Raw genomic sequence first — 18,846 nt, 5'->3', positions numbered from 1 at the left:
AAGAAGTGTTTCATTAATTAAAAGCTAACAGTGCTGAATTTTGTTGGAAAAGGGGCTGGAAAGAGAACAAATGAGGTTATCAAGTAGTTCACTTAAAATACTTCTATCTTATCTACATCCTATTTGCTATTTTCACACAATCTGATGTGTAGTTTTCAACTACTGTAAATTCTATACATAACTTTCCTTGTAAAGTGATCTAATAAAATTTATCTTACATAAAGTTTACCATTTTAGCTCTACTATCAGCTACTTGCAGATTAAACAAGTTTGATCTTTAAACTTGGATTCTATTGGATAATTATAAATGTAGTAAAGTAATAAGCTTAACTACATTTATTTTGAAGGTTATACCTCTTTCCTGGAACACAATTTTCATGTTCAACTTGTATTTGTGAGAAGTTCAAAAACAAGCAAACTTTCTTAAAGGCTATCTGTCGTATTTTCTCACTACTCTAAAATTCATTATTGTTTATCATTACAGTTTGAGCTGTGAAGGTATACAGGTCAAATAATGATCAAATAACATGTTTCATCTCCAGTATGGATCATACATCCTCCCTCTCTTTTTCCAAAAACATATACATCTCATATTTGGAATCTACAAAATCCTGCACATGCCTAAAAACCTTGAGGTTTTGCTTTGGCCAAAACTGCTCCTTTGTCATCTTTTCTGGTGCAAAACTGATCTAGAATCAAATGAACAAAGCAGAAAATGTCAGGAAAATAGAAAAATCAGTTTTAAATGGATTGAATGTTTTCGGAGAATACAAAACATTGGTCTAACACAAACCTAAGCAGAAATCCCATTCAGTAACTGCTCTACTTCTTGGTTTTTGGTTTGTTTTTTTTTTTTTGTTTGTTTGTTTGTTTGCTTGCTTTTGGTTTTTTTTGTCATTGATTTTTACATTAAATATGAACAAAAGTTCATTTGTCTAATGTGTAGTAGCAGCCCAAGTGGCAACATTTACCAAATGAATATGAAAACTGAACTTAATTTTCTTTGCTAACCTTCAATTTTTGGACTTATCCTCATTAGTTTTAATCATGTTCTTTCAAGTCCTTTTCAGTGTTATTTATGAACTCTTTCTTTGTAATTAATAGCTACGTGAATGCCTTTGTGACACGCTTTTAGTCACTCATTTAGTAATTCTAGAAAGCTGCAGTTTGGTGGCAAAGAAACTGGCAATAGATAGAACTGAACTGTTGAAATTAATGAAAGTTATAACACTTTATAGTTTAATCATTAGATCTAGGGTCTTTATATAATACAAGGACTACACTAAAACCAAAACTAAATAAGCTTATCTCCTTAGGGATTTTTTTTTATTTTTTTTTTAGGATATCATTAAAAGGAAAAATAAAATATTGTTGACTTTCTATCATGATCTTAAATTACAGTTATTTTCAAATATTTTTAAATATTGACGTGAGAGTGTCATATAAATTATTTCATCAGTCTAGTGTTCAGATAGAATGAGGCTTCATACAATTGGCTAAATTCTAAGAGGCTCTATCATTCCCTTTTGTTAGCAAAGATGAAATTTCAGTTCATAAGGAACATGATTTCAATACGCATTTGGTGATAATCCAGGTAAAAAGACACCTATTAAGTTGTTCTATTGAAGTGCATTGAAGGGTTCTAATGCAGTTTATTCTTTTTTAGTGAAGAAATAACTAGGAAAATGGAAGCCTACACTAAGAAAGTTTTAATGGCAGTATATGGATGTTTTTTCCCCCCAACCAATATATAGTATTAAGCTTTCCACATAATTCTGTGTTTCTAATAAAATAAAAATTAATTTAACGAGCTACATATTTGTTTAAATCAAGTATCATAAAAGGAAACAATACATGATATTCAGGAACAGGCATCCCTCAAAACTAGCTTGATATCTGTTTCATGTTGCAAATGTTTTGTGAAGTTTTAAATCATATTTGCTTTTTTCACCTGCTTAATGTACATGTAAGAAAATACTCTATTTGGTCTGTAGTAAACAAGAGCACATCATCTCCCTTCTTTCTGAGTGATTCAAGACAGCAAAATGCAGTTTGTTGAAACTCTACCTCTCTAAGGGTGATGATACAAAAAATAGCCCATGTTCTCTATCCTGTCATATGATTTGATCATCCAGTACCTAATATACCACCTCTGTTTAGGGTGTTCAAGGCAATAGGACAGGAAAGGCTGTCACCAAAGATTTGTTACAAAACTACTACTGCAGTCTGATCTCCACAGCTGAGCTCAGAAGACACAACAATTTTGGAGGATGTGTTTATCGAGATTTGGAATAAATCAGTAAAAAAAAAGTTGAGTTTATCCCATCCTTGCTCTCCACTGTTATGAGAAATCAAGGTTTAAATAACATGTAGAATGTGGTTGCAAGAAAGCACATGAATATGCAATGGTTATTTATTCATCCTGACATATACAGAAACATTTAGTCCTCTTTTCCAAATAAGAAGTACGGAAACAATGAAATTCATGAAAAGACTTTGGTACCTTCATTAAGGCAAAATACAAAGACTAAGAGCAGACCTGATGTCCACACCCAACCTTTCACAAACATTCTCTTTAGATCTTAATGGATGTCAACATAACAGACATACTCAGGTAACATATTGTGGTATTTTTCATGAAAAGACTAACAGATTTAGGAGAAAAAAAACATTTATAGAAAGAACTCACAGAACTAATGGTAGAATTCCTAATATTAATTTTAAATTACCATCTTTTGTAGAGGAAGATAAAAGCAGAAAAATGAAAGTAATCTTCATCTCTTTGAGAGGTCCTTCAGTATCTCACCAAGAAAAAAAAAGGGGGGGTTTATAAAGAAGTGAAACATATAAATCAATGTAAACACTTTAACAACCAACATAAATAACTGAAAGATACTATCAATAAAGACAGAAAGTATAATTGAACTCTAGACTATCTCTTAATACAAATCTCAGTGTGGTCTTCTAAGCCAAGCCTGTTATTTTTAGCCCAGAGAAAAAAAATTTTACATTCAATATTTATAAAATATGACTAATAAAATTTTACACTGAAAGAAAGAAAAAATCCTGAAAAGAAATAGGAAAATTAATATGAAAAAGTTTATTATTAGATTTAAAGAATATCCATTACATATCTTGGTTACATCATTAATTATTTATTTTCCAAGAACTGTTTGCTAGAGGAAATTTCATCAATTTGCTTGATTTCTGATCCTAATTTGTCTCTGATCCTCTAATGCACGTTGCGTTGTTACCTGCAGAAAGTCACATTAATTTACTGTGATTCCTTGAAGGCATTAACCAATGTTACACACATTACTGACTTAGCATCTTAGATTGCAGTAGTTTCATATTCCAGTTTAGGGCAGGGAAATGGCTTTTCTGTATAAACATATACATACAAACAATGAAAACATCAGTGTGTTTTTCTCTCCAGATGTAACATCTTCATACTTGCAGAAAATATGTATTTCAGCTAGCAAAATCCTGATACCATTTTCAACTACTTTATAAATTTCTCAATCAAATGACATTTTTCAATTTTTACATCTTCTGAATTATTTTAAATGACATTAATAAAAGATTTAAAATGAATGACAATAAGTTTCCCATGGAATGATCAGACATCTGTTGTTGTTTTCTCACTCAAGGGCATTTCTTCTACCCTTAACTTTTTAAAAAACTTGGTTAATATTTCAGTGAAGAAAAATAACACAGAAGTGAATCATAGGGATGATTTCAAATCCTAGAAAATACATGCTTAGATTGTGAGTAAATTATACTGAGATTACAGATCAGTGAATTCAGAGCAAAAGAATTTTTCTTCATCTGCTGAGGACTGTGATTGAGAATGCATGGTGGCCATAACCATTAAAGTGGAGGAAAGTCAATCTAGGCATCATTATTCTGCAATCTTTCCTCTTTTTTTTTTTTTTTTTTTCCTCTTGTCAATACATTTCTTCAAGCTTGAGCTTACTTTCAGTGATTTTTCTTCTCCATCACCTACAGACTAAATAAATCATCATCCAGGCTTAGTGAAGTATAAAACTTGAGTTGAACTATTACTTGTATTTAGATTCTTTTCTTTTCCCAAGGAAAAAGTAGATTTTCCTCCATGTCACTATTCCAGTAATATGCAAGCATTTCTATGTATACATTGATAATGAGGCAAAGAAGAAGAGAATCTTAGGAAAATATATTGTCCACCTTCCTTTTCCCTTCCATACACTGGAAATAAAGCATCCCTTTAGATGCAAATATTTGTATTGTGACCAAAAATGTATGCCAAACACACAACAAACATTTAATTGCTTAGCAATGCAGAATATATTTTTCAATGTGAAGCAGATTTTGTTGATTAATGGTAATCTTCCTTCCCAGAAGGGTGCATGAGCTCATCTTTAGGCTGACTTCTTATCCTCTTTGTCTCTTTTTATGCTTCTAATGGAAATTAACTATACAAAACTGGCATACCATGGAATTAATACTTCACCAATCACAGGTAAAAATTTATAGAAAAGAAAACAAATAAACATACTTTTTATAAATATTAGAGCCTATATTTCATATCTGAAAACACATATAATAATGTAGAAACTTGTTTTTTTCAATTGAAGTCTACACTTGCTGATTTATGAACTATTAACAATTGCCATCTAGATATCTGAGCTAAAATAAGCCTTTTTGGTTTTTGTTAATGAAAGCCATAATACATCAGATGACATCTCAAGGCAGAAACCCTCCAAATTATGCTGGTACTCTTCATCTGTGACACTGCTGGCTTATGTTTGTAACACTTTGTACTGCCATTTCAGTGTCAGTGCACCAGTGGATGTTCACTCATTCTCCAAATCTACTGGAACTCCTAGCGTGTAAAAACAGTAACCATTAAAACAAGATATTTGTGCACTCTTGGGCTTACTACACTGTTGGAATTTGGTCATTAAATGAAAAAGAAGTATAAACTGAGCTTCAACCCGTGAAATACTCATGTGAAGCAGGGAGCTCCCCCTAGAGGTTGTATTGTGCAAGAAATGAATCCCAGATTTCTAACCCAAGAAGTTGCCTTCTGTTTGGAAATCCACAGATATGCATTTAGTATAACATGCTGCTACCTAGGTAGTAGCAATTAATTCACTCCCTGCTTTTCTCCACAAAAACAGTGTGTGATTCCTCAGCAGTAGAAAGCTTAGACTGAAAGCTAAACCTAAGTGTAATCTTGCATGTAACTATTTTCAGAACTTAGTTATGAAAAAAAAAAAAATAGGAAAAAAAAGGGAAAAAAAAAAGAAAAAAAAAAAGAACATAGTCGTTACAATAAATAAATAAAATGAAATTAAAAAATTCAAGACACTTGTTATAAGAATGACTTTGGTTTCCAGAACTATGGGGATATAAAATTAATTTCTGTATTAAGCATTAGAAAAAAAACACGTGTTCATGGACTGCATAATTTAAAAGATTGTGCAATTAAAGAGCTGTGCAATTCTTCATAACATTATAACTGCAGATTCCATAAAACCCATAACCTAAATGGTACCATATAATTATTAAGCCAGCATTTATGACTTTACTTATTACAGCACTGTTATTTCCAAACCGTTATTAATAGAACCAATATTAAGTATGTATTAAGTATCCTCAGAGAGGTAGTAAGCATTTGTATGGCATTCCTGCTGAATTAAAAATTGTATTTTGGTTCCTATCTGTGCTAGTCAATACCAGTTTTTGGAAAAAGTAAGAATGGCAACAATCTGTCTTGGGAAACAAAGATTTGGGGTTTTGTTTTTTCAGTTGAGATTTAGGGTTTTCTTTTGTTATTGCTGTTGCTTAGTTGTTTTGTTATTGTTGCATTGGGGTTTTTTATGCGGTTTTTCCCTTAGAGGGGAAAAAAAAAAAAAAAAAAAAAAAGCTGTTCAAGCAGTAAATAGCAATAGAAACAGAAAACCACTGTTTGTTGACAAAGCTCACAGCTTAAGTGAAGGAACATGCACAAAGGCAAACAAGGAAAAATAACATCTGCAGTCTTGCATGCTTGCTCCCACTACATATCTTGAAATCTAGTACTGAAGTGTTAGAGTAAAAGAATAGATGATAGTTGTATCACAACATATTTCACATGCCCTTTCAGGATTTCCACTGTTTATATCTAAAATTATCCGAACACAAAAATACAAACTAACTAAAAAACAAACAACACAGAAGTAGTAGGCAGTAAAAAGCTTTTCATTAATAGTGAAGATAAATCCTTCCAAGCAAAACTCTATATCATGGATTCTACTATTTGTTAAAATACTTACATTACAGTTTCCTAGACATCACAGGTGGGTGTACATTTTAATCTGGGTTAAAATTATCAGGTCTCCACATGTTCAGCAGAGTCTGCTCAGCATGGCTAGGCAGACATCCCTTGAGTAGATGCTGCACCTGCCACAGAGCACACACTGCCCATGGGCTCCCTGGGGCTACTCACTTCTGCCAGGATCTTGAGCTTTTTTGTTAGTGATGACAGCTGTATTGCCACAGGATTGCCTTCCATTGTGACCTTCCAGTTAATTTACTCTTCCTTAAACACTTGCCTGAAATAAAATAAGAAACTGTAAATAACAACAGCAAATCATAAGCTTAGCTTCATTCCCATCAGCATTTAAAACATAAGGTGGTGGTCTCCACTGCTAAACGCATTATAAATTGGCATCAAATGAGCAATAAAGATGTTGCTCTCATCTGACTTCTGCTGTTCCCTTATGAATGTGACACCACAAAAGGACTATTACCGTGTGTCTACTTTTGAACATTCATGTACAATAAAATAAAAATATTTTAAAAAGCAGAACAGCACATACTAGCCTATCCTCACCAGAGGTGCTCTGTCAGTATGGATTTTTCATCTTCATCAGAAAACAAGAATGAAGTACTCATCAGCCTGATCTTAGAAATCTGAGTTGTTACCTTTTGCATAATCATGTTCTCACACCCAGGTGCCACCAGCACATCAATTTTGGAGGAGACCAAACAAATGAAGAGCCATTCCTTTAGTTTTAAGCATCTCAAGGATTAGGCAGCAGCAATAATGTAATTTTGAAGATATGATATCATACCCAAGATATACTTAATGACCTTACTCTCTTGCAGTCTTTTCAGCAGTGACCAGGGTAGTCAGTGTTCATTTCATGACAAAAAAAGAAAGTGACATTTATTTTCATTACTATTCTTGGCTCATGGTGAGGAAACCTGGTATGACTAGATAAATGGAATGGAAGTTTTGAAATCTTTGCTATGCTAAGACTAGACCGCTTTGACTGAATTTGCATGTTTCTGTATTGCTCAGGGCTAAAAAAAAAAAAAAAAAAAAAAAAAAGAGGCATTTTGTCCTTTCTGCATTCAGTAACTGGAATAATTAACTTAAACTAGTTTACATACATAGAACTTGTATCACTGACTGTATGTTTTAGTTTGATCAATTCCTTATATTACCACCTACAACCTGGTTTATTACAAATAAAGAGATCACGTAGGCTATTTTCTGATGCAGAAAATGTTATCAATACATACTTTCACTGTTGTGGATAAGGGAAATGAGTTAGTGTTCCTGAAAAACTTTCTGCATTTTTTTTCCCAAATGTTATCAGCTGGCTTGATTAAGATATTTCTTTTCTCTACTAACCTCTTTCAGCTATGGTTTACACAAAATGATATCCTCTGTGCCTGACAAGAACGTGAAGTAGATCATCCTGAAGGCCCTACTAAGGCACATTGAAAATAAAGATAAGGTGACTGCTGGTAACCAAAATGGCTTCACCAAGGGCAAATCATACCTAACAAACCTGATGAGCTTTTATGATGGAGTTATAGCATTAGTGGTTAAGGGAAGAGCAACTGATGTCACCTACCTGGACTTGTGCAGTGTTTGACACTGTTCTGCATGACAAGCTGGTCACCAATCCCAGTTGAGGCAATCCCAAGCACAAGTAAAAGCTGGACAGACAATGACTTGAGAGCAGTCCTGAGAAGAAGAAATTGTATATGTATATACACATATATATTTTATACATATAAAATATGTATGTATATAATGTATGATATATATATGTATGTATGTATGGTTGTATTGTATATATTTGTATATGTATACCTGCCTGCCAGATTAAGACACAACAGGTCAAATGCTAGCCCAACCAGTTTATTACAAATCCTAGTTTTTCAGGGAGACGGGGAAGGGAAGAAGGGCGATAGAAAAGATAGGTAATAGAAGCAAGGAGTCTTTGTCAGAAGAAAGAAGGAGATAATCACCACCCTGGGTCCACCATGGTTCATAGTTCAGTCATTGAACTGCAGTAGTGGTGGGTCATCAGATGTTGTTCAGTTAATGACGACTGTGTCTGTGGTGACAACAATGATGCTTTCCAGTGGCAGTACAAACTTATAGATAAGTCCAAAGTGGTTGAGTCAGCTCTTTTGGAGTGACAGCTTCTGGCTTTTGGATCTCAGCAGGAACTCCTTTTGTTCCCATCTTCTGGGCCTTGCCAGCAGATAAGAGAGAGTATGGAGGCATCAACTTGTACCTTGCCTTCACAGGATACAATGTTATTATCTTCCAATCTCCCATAGCAAGCTGGAGTTTTTTGGTCATGGACCAGATCTTCTGTCAGTAAACAGTCCTGAGCACTCTCTTCCAAAGGCAAACAGCTCCAAAGAAATGCTTTCAAATGTAAAATTGTCTACACAGTGATGCTGACTGCCACATGGCAACATCCACCTCTCATCTCCTAGATAAGTCAGTCTTATCACAAGAAATGCCTCAGAAAGCAAGCTTTGAGCCAAAAACAAATAAGGGTTTAGTCACTGCCCAAGAGTTTATTTATGTAAATGAAAAACAGCTCAAAAAATTGGTATTTTTTAGAGGCAAAAACATGATTTAAAACTTCAGGGGTGTGAAATTTACTCCTGCAGTTTTAAGCAGGATCTTACAGAGAAACTTTAAGAATTAAAAGGTAAGCATGTATTACTTTTCTCTATTTTTCAGTATAACTATTCCAGTTATTTCATTTAGAAATTCTGTCAAAAGGTATGAAATTGTTTGTTTGTTTTGTTTTATCTCTACCATACAGAATTGTCATTTACATAAATTGACTTCTGAATAAGAGAATTCAGCAGCAAAGTTTATTTCTAAAGGGAAGGAAATGATTCTAAATGTTTCAAATATGTTGTATGTCTGCTTATAAAAAGGCAGTGAGCCTTCTGAAGTAAACACCAAGATTCATCTCATCAGAATTGAATCCACTCTCATAAAACATAATTCCTGATTTTTCTGGCTAGTACAAGTAAAACAGTAGTTAAAGATTTAGTCACGAGTCCTAGTTTGATAATCCTGCTTAGAACTGTTTCACAAAGTACTATAGTAGTTTGTCTGACAAGCATATAACTCTATTGTATACTTCTGGCACAAGCTCAAAGTAGATACAAGAATAATGAGGACCAAAAAAAACTATGAAAAAAAAAGCTCTATCAACTGGTTTTGCTAATCCTCCTTTGCAGATATATAGCAAGCAGCTATAAACAGTATGTTACTGCTTTTCTTGAGGAAAGAAAAACAGGTGCAGAAAAGAATCTGCAAACCTAAAGCAGGAAGCAGGTTGAATTTACACCCTACAATCCAGAATATCATCTTTGTTAATTTCTTTGGGAGCTGGCATGGGATTGGAAGTAAACAAGATGATGATGTGAGATTTCACAAAGCTTCAAAGGCAAGATTTTGAGTGAAGGAAAGTATTCCTTGTAAAGCTAGGTCATTACTGAGATCTTAAAAATTGAAGAATATACAGCACATACCTTTGCTCTTTATTTCCTCTGATTTTCCTCTGTCCTCAATTTAGGATTGATTAGGACATTTTCATTCAGAATTATCTAATGCTCTATCCTGACATAAAAACACATGTGCATATATGAAATTCATGCATCTAACAGTTCTTTATTTCTACGCGTAGGTTTAATATTTACTTGCGAAACATTGCAATGCATAATTTTTAAGAGACAGAAGTTAGACTTATTTTATTGTTACCTTAATTTTTTATTTACGAACAAAAAGCTCACTTCAAATGAATTAGTAATATACCCTAATTGAAGGAAGGATTCAGCATTATCCAAATGTGAATTTACACACTGTATGGGAATTGCCTGAACCAATGATTGAGCATGTGATGAAGGGACACGGACAGCCCTGGGACCACAGGTAGAGGAAATTCACCTATGTGATTAGAAGGAGTGGAACCTGGTTCCACCTCTTCCTAAATCTCATTAAAGTCTGGCTGCCATAAGGATGTTTTGTGTGTGTGTGTGTGTGTGTGTGTGTATGTGTGTTTTTGCTTGTTTGTTTTTTGAATCTTTGACAAGTCCAGGTCCTTAGGGTGGGTAAGCATATCTTTCTTTCTTTAACTGGATTGTGACTATTGCTCTTTTCTGGGAAATTTAGAACTGGTTATCTGCCAAAACCTTTCCCTGTGCATGTGGACTAGAAATACTTGTAATTATTTCATCCATTTCACATAAATATGTGCATTTCCAAAATACCTCAGGGTAAGTGCTATCTTAATCAAAATAATGAGTCCACTGTATCTAAGATATCAGTTATTAAAGCTATTCTGGAAAAGGAAAAACAAAACAGAAAAAAACTGTCCAAACTTACTTGCTTTTCCTCTCTTCACCCTCTACTGAAGGGTAAATCAAAGTTTCCTTGTTATAAGTGGGAGATTGATAGGTGTTCTGAAATAAATTGCAGAAGAATATATATAGATCCTATTTTACAATGCAGCGTATGCCACGACTTTATAGCAAACTGTATTAACACCAAAACTTTACTGTTCTTGTATCATTTAGTAAATATCAAAATTACATAGGAATTTCCTCTCTACCATAAAAAGGGACAATGAATATAAGGTACTCTTTAAAAAGATGCTCACATATGTTTTTCATGTATTTCCATAGTTGTCTTTTTGGTAAGTTAGCTTCAGGAAGAGGCATATAAAATATAAATAAAAAGCTCACAAAGCAATAGTTCTAGTATGAAAATTGACGGATATGGATTAGAACTGGAAAAAAGCATTTGAATATTGCTTTGAGAAATTATTAGTGAAGAAGAAAATTGCTATGAAGATTTTATCCATTCCTATTGAATTTTAGCAAATTCTATTTCACTGTAAATCAAGAAGGTTTTATTTTGAATCTATATATGTTTGTGCAAACTTAAGTAAGGAATGAAGTAGGAAAAGGATGGGTCTGGAATCTAAACACAGTGCTGCCAGGAACAAAGGAAGGCAGCAGAAATCATAGGCAGGATGAAGGCAAGAGCATGAGCAGCCAGGAGATAGTAAGAGAGATATTAACTGAAGACAGTAAATGTCTGTTTCAGATTTTGGAATATAACAAGGTTCAAGAGTCATTGCTTTCCCTCATTAACTAGGAAACAGTTTTTTGTCTCAGTGGAAAAATATACTTACTTCTGCAGTATTAACAAGTGCACACAAAGGAAAATAGGAAATTACTGACCAGATTATCTACAGGAAGACTTCTGTGCTAATGAAAATATTAATATTTCCAAACACTGGTATTAGGTAACTGGACTTTAATCCATGAAGCTGCTACTTAATACTAAGCAAGTATATGAATCCAAGTTTTCATAGAGCTGCATTGATTCATTTTTCAGGATGCTTACTCTGAGAGGTAGAGATTTTTTGGAACTGCAGACTATTTATGCTTACGTTGGAAGACAAGAAGGTCAGCTCTTTAAAAATGAAGTTTCACTTCTGTGAATTCATGTTCTGTGACTTACTAACTTTTGTGCAAAAAGTTAATTTCTCAGCATCTCAGTTCTACACCTCTAAAATGAGAACAGTATTAAATGGCTTAGAAATTCTCTACTGGAGTTGTTTGCTTTTTGTTCTCTGGTGGCGACTGTCATTGTTATCAACCTTGACAGACCTTGAAGTAGGTGAAATAGACTTCCCTCAGAGACACATGCATTTATGTGCACCCAGCCTTGCTGGTGGGAGTCCCCTGACAATACACCAGGCTACCCACTGAATTTCTCAACTTCTCACAGAACTGCAGGACTCCCCAAGTGAGAGTCTTACATCTGTATGCAAAGCTGTAGCTCCTGATTTCTCTGTCAGCATCAGCCTTCATGCCTACTGGATGATGCTGACCAAACTGTGAATATCTGCAGTGAGGAGCGCCGCACACCCTAGGCATGTGCTTTGAAACTGAAAAATAAAGAACAGTCATCTAATTAAAGAAGATGACATACATGGAGAAGCCAATTAAACTTGCATGAAAAATCTTCATTTTGGCATTTCCCACATTTTAACTGTTTTGCTTTGAAATTTTAATAACATTCTTGATAATGTTTTTCCTGAATGTGTATCTCTGTATATTCCAGATATAGATACAGTTATTTTCTGCTTGGGAAAAAGATTCTGCTGTTAAATATAGCATATTTTGTAACACCAGTGACAATGAATATGGAGGGAAAAAAATCTTGTAAATGACAACAAGCAGGATACTGAATTACAGTTGTGTTGGACTAAAGAAATCCTGCAAACTGAGGAGAAAAAAAAAATCTAAATTTTACATCACTTTTAGAGGCTAAACATACAAAACATTAATACGCCTAGTGTTGGGGGGGGAAGGGGGGGGGGGGGTAAGGGGGAAAAAAAAAAAAGAGAAAGACTACAAAAAAAAAGAGAAGCATTAAGCCAAGAGTAATCTGTATGCCCGTGTCTTTTCATATATACACAAAATCCTTATAACTTTGGGAAGTAAGAGATGAAATGAATATATATGCTATTTCCCTTGACAAATGAATTCACTATCCCCTGTTTAGAACCAGTTACAAATTGAAATATATACCTTTGTATTGTCTCCTATAAAAAGACATTTTTGAAGTGAGACAGTCTTCTTAGTGCTGACCAGATGTTATCTCTAATGAATCTCAATATTTTCTAAACTAAAATTCTGCAGAAAACAAATATTCCCATTACAGGAATTCCACTGAGTTAGTTCCATTAACTGAATGGATGACAGCCTTCTTATCTCTTACTTAAATTAAAACTTTTTTTTTCAAAAGGAAATATCTCTTTTCCTTTTCAATGTTTCCTGTAAAGCAAAGGTTTTTATGTTATTTTAGGAAAGAGAGAGTTTTTCTTCATGAAGATATAAAAGGTGTCACAATCCAAGACAACATAAAAATCCTAAATTCGTCGAAGGTTTATGAGTGTTGAATTCAGACAGAGATTTCTGTTTAATTCAACAAAGCCATGGCAAATTTTAGCAAATTTTAGCATGTCTCTTTCAGAATAACTACCTATCTGCTCCAGCTTCCATTATCCTTTACAAAAACTGTAATAATAATAAGAAGAAAGCAACCAGAAAACCGAACATTTTCATGAATTTTATGTCAGTTAACAGTTCAAATACTAAGTACACCAGCCACTATTCAAGTTGCTTTGGTTAAAAGTTCAGACAGAGGCAGCTCTAGGGGTGTGGAAACTATAGTACCAAAGTAACTTATTTATTGGGAGTAAACATAAGCCTAGAAGTTACTTGCTCTGCTACATTGATGGAAAAAGTAGACAGGTAAGGAGATGTCTATTTTTTGCTTATGGACTTCAGGCTGCCAGTGAGATGTGGTAGGATCTTTGTTTTAGTTTCAGTTATGGTCTAATCTCCCTGCAGCAAATTTGGTATAGTCCAGCTTTAATTTTCAATTGTTGGGAAACACTGGTAAGCATTCTAATAAGGTAGTGACAAGTGACCAGAAAGTGTTCTGGTTTAATTTTTTAATATCTCAAGAAAGAAAATTTACTCCTGAGGCCACTGTTGCTCTTCTCCATCCTGACACAGGAAAAGGTTGTATCAGTAATTAAAAGTGCCAGTAGCCTGGTGGAATGCAAGGCTTTTGGTACCAGGCCATTTCTTCAACAGGTGAAGAAATGGCCTGGTAACAACAGGTAACAACATTAATCAGGAAGCAATCCAGACTTCCACTAGAGAAGAATCATGGCCTGCTGTGTTTGAATTAGTGCTGGATCCTTCCCAGATGAGTTTGTACAGCTGAAGCCTAATTAAATTATATGCCTTGCATCTTCACTGTGTTCCTGTGTGTCTAGGACAATGAATGAGTACATGTCTTGTAGGTATAGATCTTCCAAGAAAAAAGAAAAAAAATAAAGTTAAAAGCCTCTTTTTGGATTAACTCTCGGTCAGAGAACAAAGACTTCAGCTGTAGCTGCTGTGATTTGTATGTCCAAATCAAATCTCTCCAAGGAGATGTACTCATAACAGCAGTCAAAGTTCCTGTTAAGCTGCCACTAAAGAAAGAACTGACTTCAGTGGAAGAATCATTTTAGTTCTAGCTTCCAGCTTCAGGAATTTAATACAAGAACTACTGAAGATCAAGGCTGGTAGAAACTTTCATGATGACGCCCCTAAATGGTGGTCATCCAATAACATCATCTTTTTAAAAGATTATGAGCTCCTTATAAGCAACTTTTGTTGAGCCACTTTATACCTCAGGTGTGGCTCTACCACACACAGCAAGGAAACCTTGATGGTTTACAGGATGATCTGCCCCTTAGTGGGAAAAGAGAGGGTCCCCACACTCACAGACATCCTCAGCAAGGCTGGGAGTAAGGAGCTAGTTAGCTCACTATCCTTAGTGCTTCCACATGTCCAAGGTACAAACCCAGACAGGCTACCCAGGTGTGAGCAGACATGCAACAGAGTGCCAGCTAGGGCACCACAACTTGATGGAGATTACCTGGATCTAGCATTATGGGACATCAGCTTTGCTGTAAAACAAAATCCCAAAAGATTTGATTTCTAGCCAAGAGGGATGTTAAATTAAAGCCAGAAAGTTTCAGTTTTTCAATTTCAAGCCTTCAGTGAGCCTTCACAGGTTTGGTGTGGGGTTTTTTGTTTGTTTGTTTTCCTTTTGTTTTTTGTTGTTTTGTTTTGTTTTTTTTTCCCCAGAGGAATGCCTGCTCAGCCCAAGTTCTAATTCCACAGAAGGAAATGAAAAAAACCTGCCTTTTAATAAGACAATTTAAGTCTATTTTTTAATGCTTTGTAAGTAGTACTCAGAGCTTCTTGGAACCTTGCTCTTCCTTATTAGTGTTTGTGTGCATACACACATTTCTAACTCATTTTGTTATATTTAATTTACTTGGATTTGACATTTTACTGTTAGAAGTGTTAAGAAACTAATTTAAAAGGTTCTAAAAATTCATTGTTGTCATCTGGAAAACAGTAATGTAATCTCTATTTAGAGCACACATTCTTAATAGCAGCAGTTTTGGTACCAACAGCATCTTTGAGAGATCTATAATGTCATGGCAACCTCGTATTTATGTTGCATATAAATTCAATTATTTAATAGCTCTGAGTGCGCTATCTACAAAACTCCATTAATCATTTTATTAGGCAAAAAAAAAAAAATAAAAATAAAAATCCTTTGTCTTTACATGTACATTTCTAAAACAATTCTTAATTATACATTACTGTTCCTAATTAATATAGCAATATTCTCTTTAACCCTTGGTACTTTCTAATTTTACTTTTGGCAAGCAATCTAAATGTCTGAGTTATAAAAACAAACTCAACCATATTATTACTTTATCTGAGAATTGAATATTTGTGTTGTGGTTACTGAATTTTCCAATTAGATCAATATTTGCAAAGGAAATGTACTTGGCAGTAATGGATCCCCTGTAATCTTTGCTTATTTTTAGAATCCTATTCATACAGACACATAGTGCACATGCCTGTGCACACACAATACTTGGAATACCTGAGAAAACATAATTTACTAAAATATAGATAGCAACACTGTCCATGTTATCAGTAAATCAAGCACAGAACTATTTATTTGGCACTGGTCTGTTCTGATACATGTGAGAAAGCGAAAGTAGAAAACTAGAGTGAACTCTATCAGATCAAATACAAAAAAATCAGTACTGAGTGGTTTCTATGATAAGGGTAAATATTTAAATATTTGAGATGTTTTCTAAATCATGATTAAAACAAGCAAACAACAACAACAAAACACAATCAATTATCCCATAATGCTTTCCATTTGGATGAGGTCTCTGAAATGCATTCTGCAGAAAACCTGTGCCTCTCAGAAATTAGTCAAAAATCAGCACCTTCAACATGACTCACTCTTGTTTGATAAAGTGTCATTTTAACCTTGAACTATGCTGGGAATAATATCACACAAAAATGAGCGTAAATACAGTAACTGAATGATAAATTTAGGTATTTCAAACACAGATTGAATACACCAAAATAAAATAAAATAAAATAAAATAAAATAAAATAAAATAAAATAAAATAAAAAAAAAATAAAAAAAATAAAAAAAATAAAAATAAAATAAAATAAAATAAAATAAAATAAAATAAAATAAAATAAAATAAAATAAAATAAAATAAAATAAAATAAAATAAAATAAATACTGTTAACCTTTTATTCTTTTATATCCCATTCTCAATCTTCCACTATCATATTCCATATCAAAATTAACTGCCGATATCTGGGCCTGGGACATTTCCACCCAGCTTCAACACAGTGTTTCATTAACATACCTCTGTAACCTCATCAAAACTCTATAACTCTGTCTGATCTCAATCATGCAGAAGCTGAGCATCCCTACCCCTAAACTGTTCAAGTCAACATCAACAGCTGCAGATAACATACCCCTGCAAAAAGAGCTAGTGCTGATATAAAGTACCACAAGCCAACCTGAAACAATAAGGTTATTCTTACTGTCCCCCTCTGCTCAGAACTTATGAGGTTCATTACAGTCTTCCAGTACTTGAAGGGAGGGTTTAAACAAGAGGTGGAATGCCTGTTTGTGAGGGTGGATAGTGACAGGACAAGGGGGAATGATTTTAAACTAAGACAGGGGAGGTTTAGGTTAGAGATTAGGAGAAAATTTTTCACACAGAGAGTGGTGAAGCATTGGAACAAGTTGTCCAGGGAGGTCGTGGATGCCCCATGCCTGGAAGCATTCAAGGTCAGGCTGGATGTGGCTCTGGGCAGTCTGGTCTAGTGGTTGGCAGCCCTGCACATGGCAGGGGGGTTGAAACTAGATGATCATTATTGTCCTTTTCAACCCAGGCCATTCTATGATTCTATGATTCTTTGAATATCAGCTCTTTGTCCTGGACAAACCGTAAACTATACATACATATATATATATACACACACACATGTATATAAGCAACATTATTTAACAAAAACATATAGAGTAAGTACCTGAAGAAGACTGCAGCTTGCTGTTTCACTGATGGAGAATATGCATAGTGAATAAGGACAGTTATGTTGAAAAACAGTGTTTTGTAGCTGAGAATTTCCTCCATCAAGTACTGTCATTGCCCTCTGTTTATCTGTTATAGTCTGCATGGAAATAAAGAGGAGTAATTAGTTTCTAAGAATAGATAAAATAATAAAAGAAGGTATGACTCATATGTGTTCTATTTGAAAGAAACCAAGAATGCTACATTTTATGGACTATATAGAAATTTAAACATTTTTTCTTTGCAAATCCTGAGCTTTCAGTACCAAAGGAAGAGGTAGTTCTCAAGACTGACCATTCTTAAACTATTATATATGTTTTTTCATATATATATAATATATATTTCTTAACTATTTATGATTATACAAAGAGGAAATTTCACTCTGCATATGAAAGCCAGTACAACTTACAAGATTTGGTATAAAATAGGAAATCTTTTCCAATGGACTTACTCAATATCATTTTTTCTTAGTTTAAATCAGAAAGATTATGGGCAGAATCACAGATGCTCTTTTTTGTTGTTGTTATTGCTTCTCTCCCCCTCCCTTTTGTGTAGTATTAAACCTTTGCTTAATTTTCTTTTGCTTCTATCACTGAATATAAATTGAAAACTGTAAAATATGTGATGTGATAGGACTGCTAGTATGTGATGGAAATGCTTCAGTTCTTGCTGATTTGAAGTGAAAAGATAATCTCATTCATGTATTTAAATGAAGGGTTTTCATGCATTGCTCAAGCTCCTCTGCCTTAGGGGTAACATTAGGAAAAAAAAAAAAAAAAAAAAAAGAAAAAGAAAAAAAAGAAAAAAAGAAAAAGAAAAAAAAAGCTTGCTAATTCATTGCTTCATCATAACATCTTATTGCTCACAAATCAACAGGGATTTGGAGAAGAATATTTATTACCTGTGATGGAGTTCACTGATAAATCTTTATTGGTGTGATGAGATGGCTACTGTAATGCTACGTAAGATGAAAAAGTTTTACATGAAGTAAAGCAACTTTATAGAGCAAAGATTTTTGCAGCTATGTTATGCAGACCCAAAGCAATAAGTCCATATTTTGGGAATAATCTAACTTTTGAAAGAAATACTTAAAATCAGTTTTCTACTTGAAAATACTTATTTTTCAAAATGAAAAATAGGTACATACATACTTACTGGCAGATTATCTAAATAGTAGGTGGGATTATACAGTAAATTAAACCACTAGTAAAGAAAATGGAATTAAAGTAGCAATGTTGTTGCACAAAACATCATTGCTTCCTTTTCAGACTACTCTTAATCCACTGGAAAAATGTCAGCTCAGGAAGTCTCCTTCACATTTGAGCTGTGTTCATGAAGACCATTGTGCTTTGGTTAGTAAGAAAACAGTTTAAAGCAAAACAAACTACATAAAATTAAATGCATTTATAGCAACATTAATTCATGCAAATATTCAAGGACAAGTCTACTTATTAAAAAGCAACTGAGAAAAAAATCTTTAAGGTATATTTTATTACA

At 33.9% G+C, this 18,846-nt stretch overlaps 1 long non-coding RNA gene across 1 annotated transcript; it reads right to left on the bottom strand.

The window, feature by feature from the left end:
- Positions 1–3,129: 3,129 nt before the first annotated feature.
- Positions 3,130–17,447, bottom strand: LOC116653393. The gene is made up of 4 exons (XR_004307104.1): positions 17,309–17,447; positions 7,893–8,005; positions 6,473–6,578; positions 3,130–3,254 (listed from the first exon to the last, which is right to left on the bottom strand). It is a non-coding gene; the product is annotated as an uncharacterized LOC116653393 (long non-coding RNA).
- Between the last annotated feature and the right edge of the window lie 1,399 nt (positions 17,448–18,846).

This window comes from Coturnix japonica, chromosome 4 (genome assembly GCF_001577835.2).
Source record: "Coturnix japonica isolate 7356 chromosome 4, Coturnix japonica 2.1, whole genome shotgun sequence".
NCBI lineage: Eukaryota > Metazoa > Chordata > Aves > Galliformes > Phasianidae > Coturnix > Coturnix japonica.
Note: the sequence above shows the minus strand (reverse complement) of the source record. Positions and strands in the feature narration are given on the sequence as shown.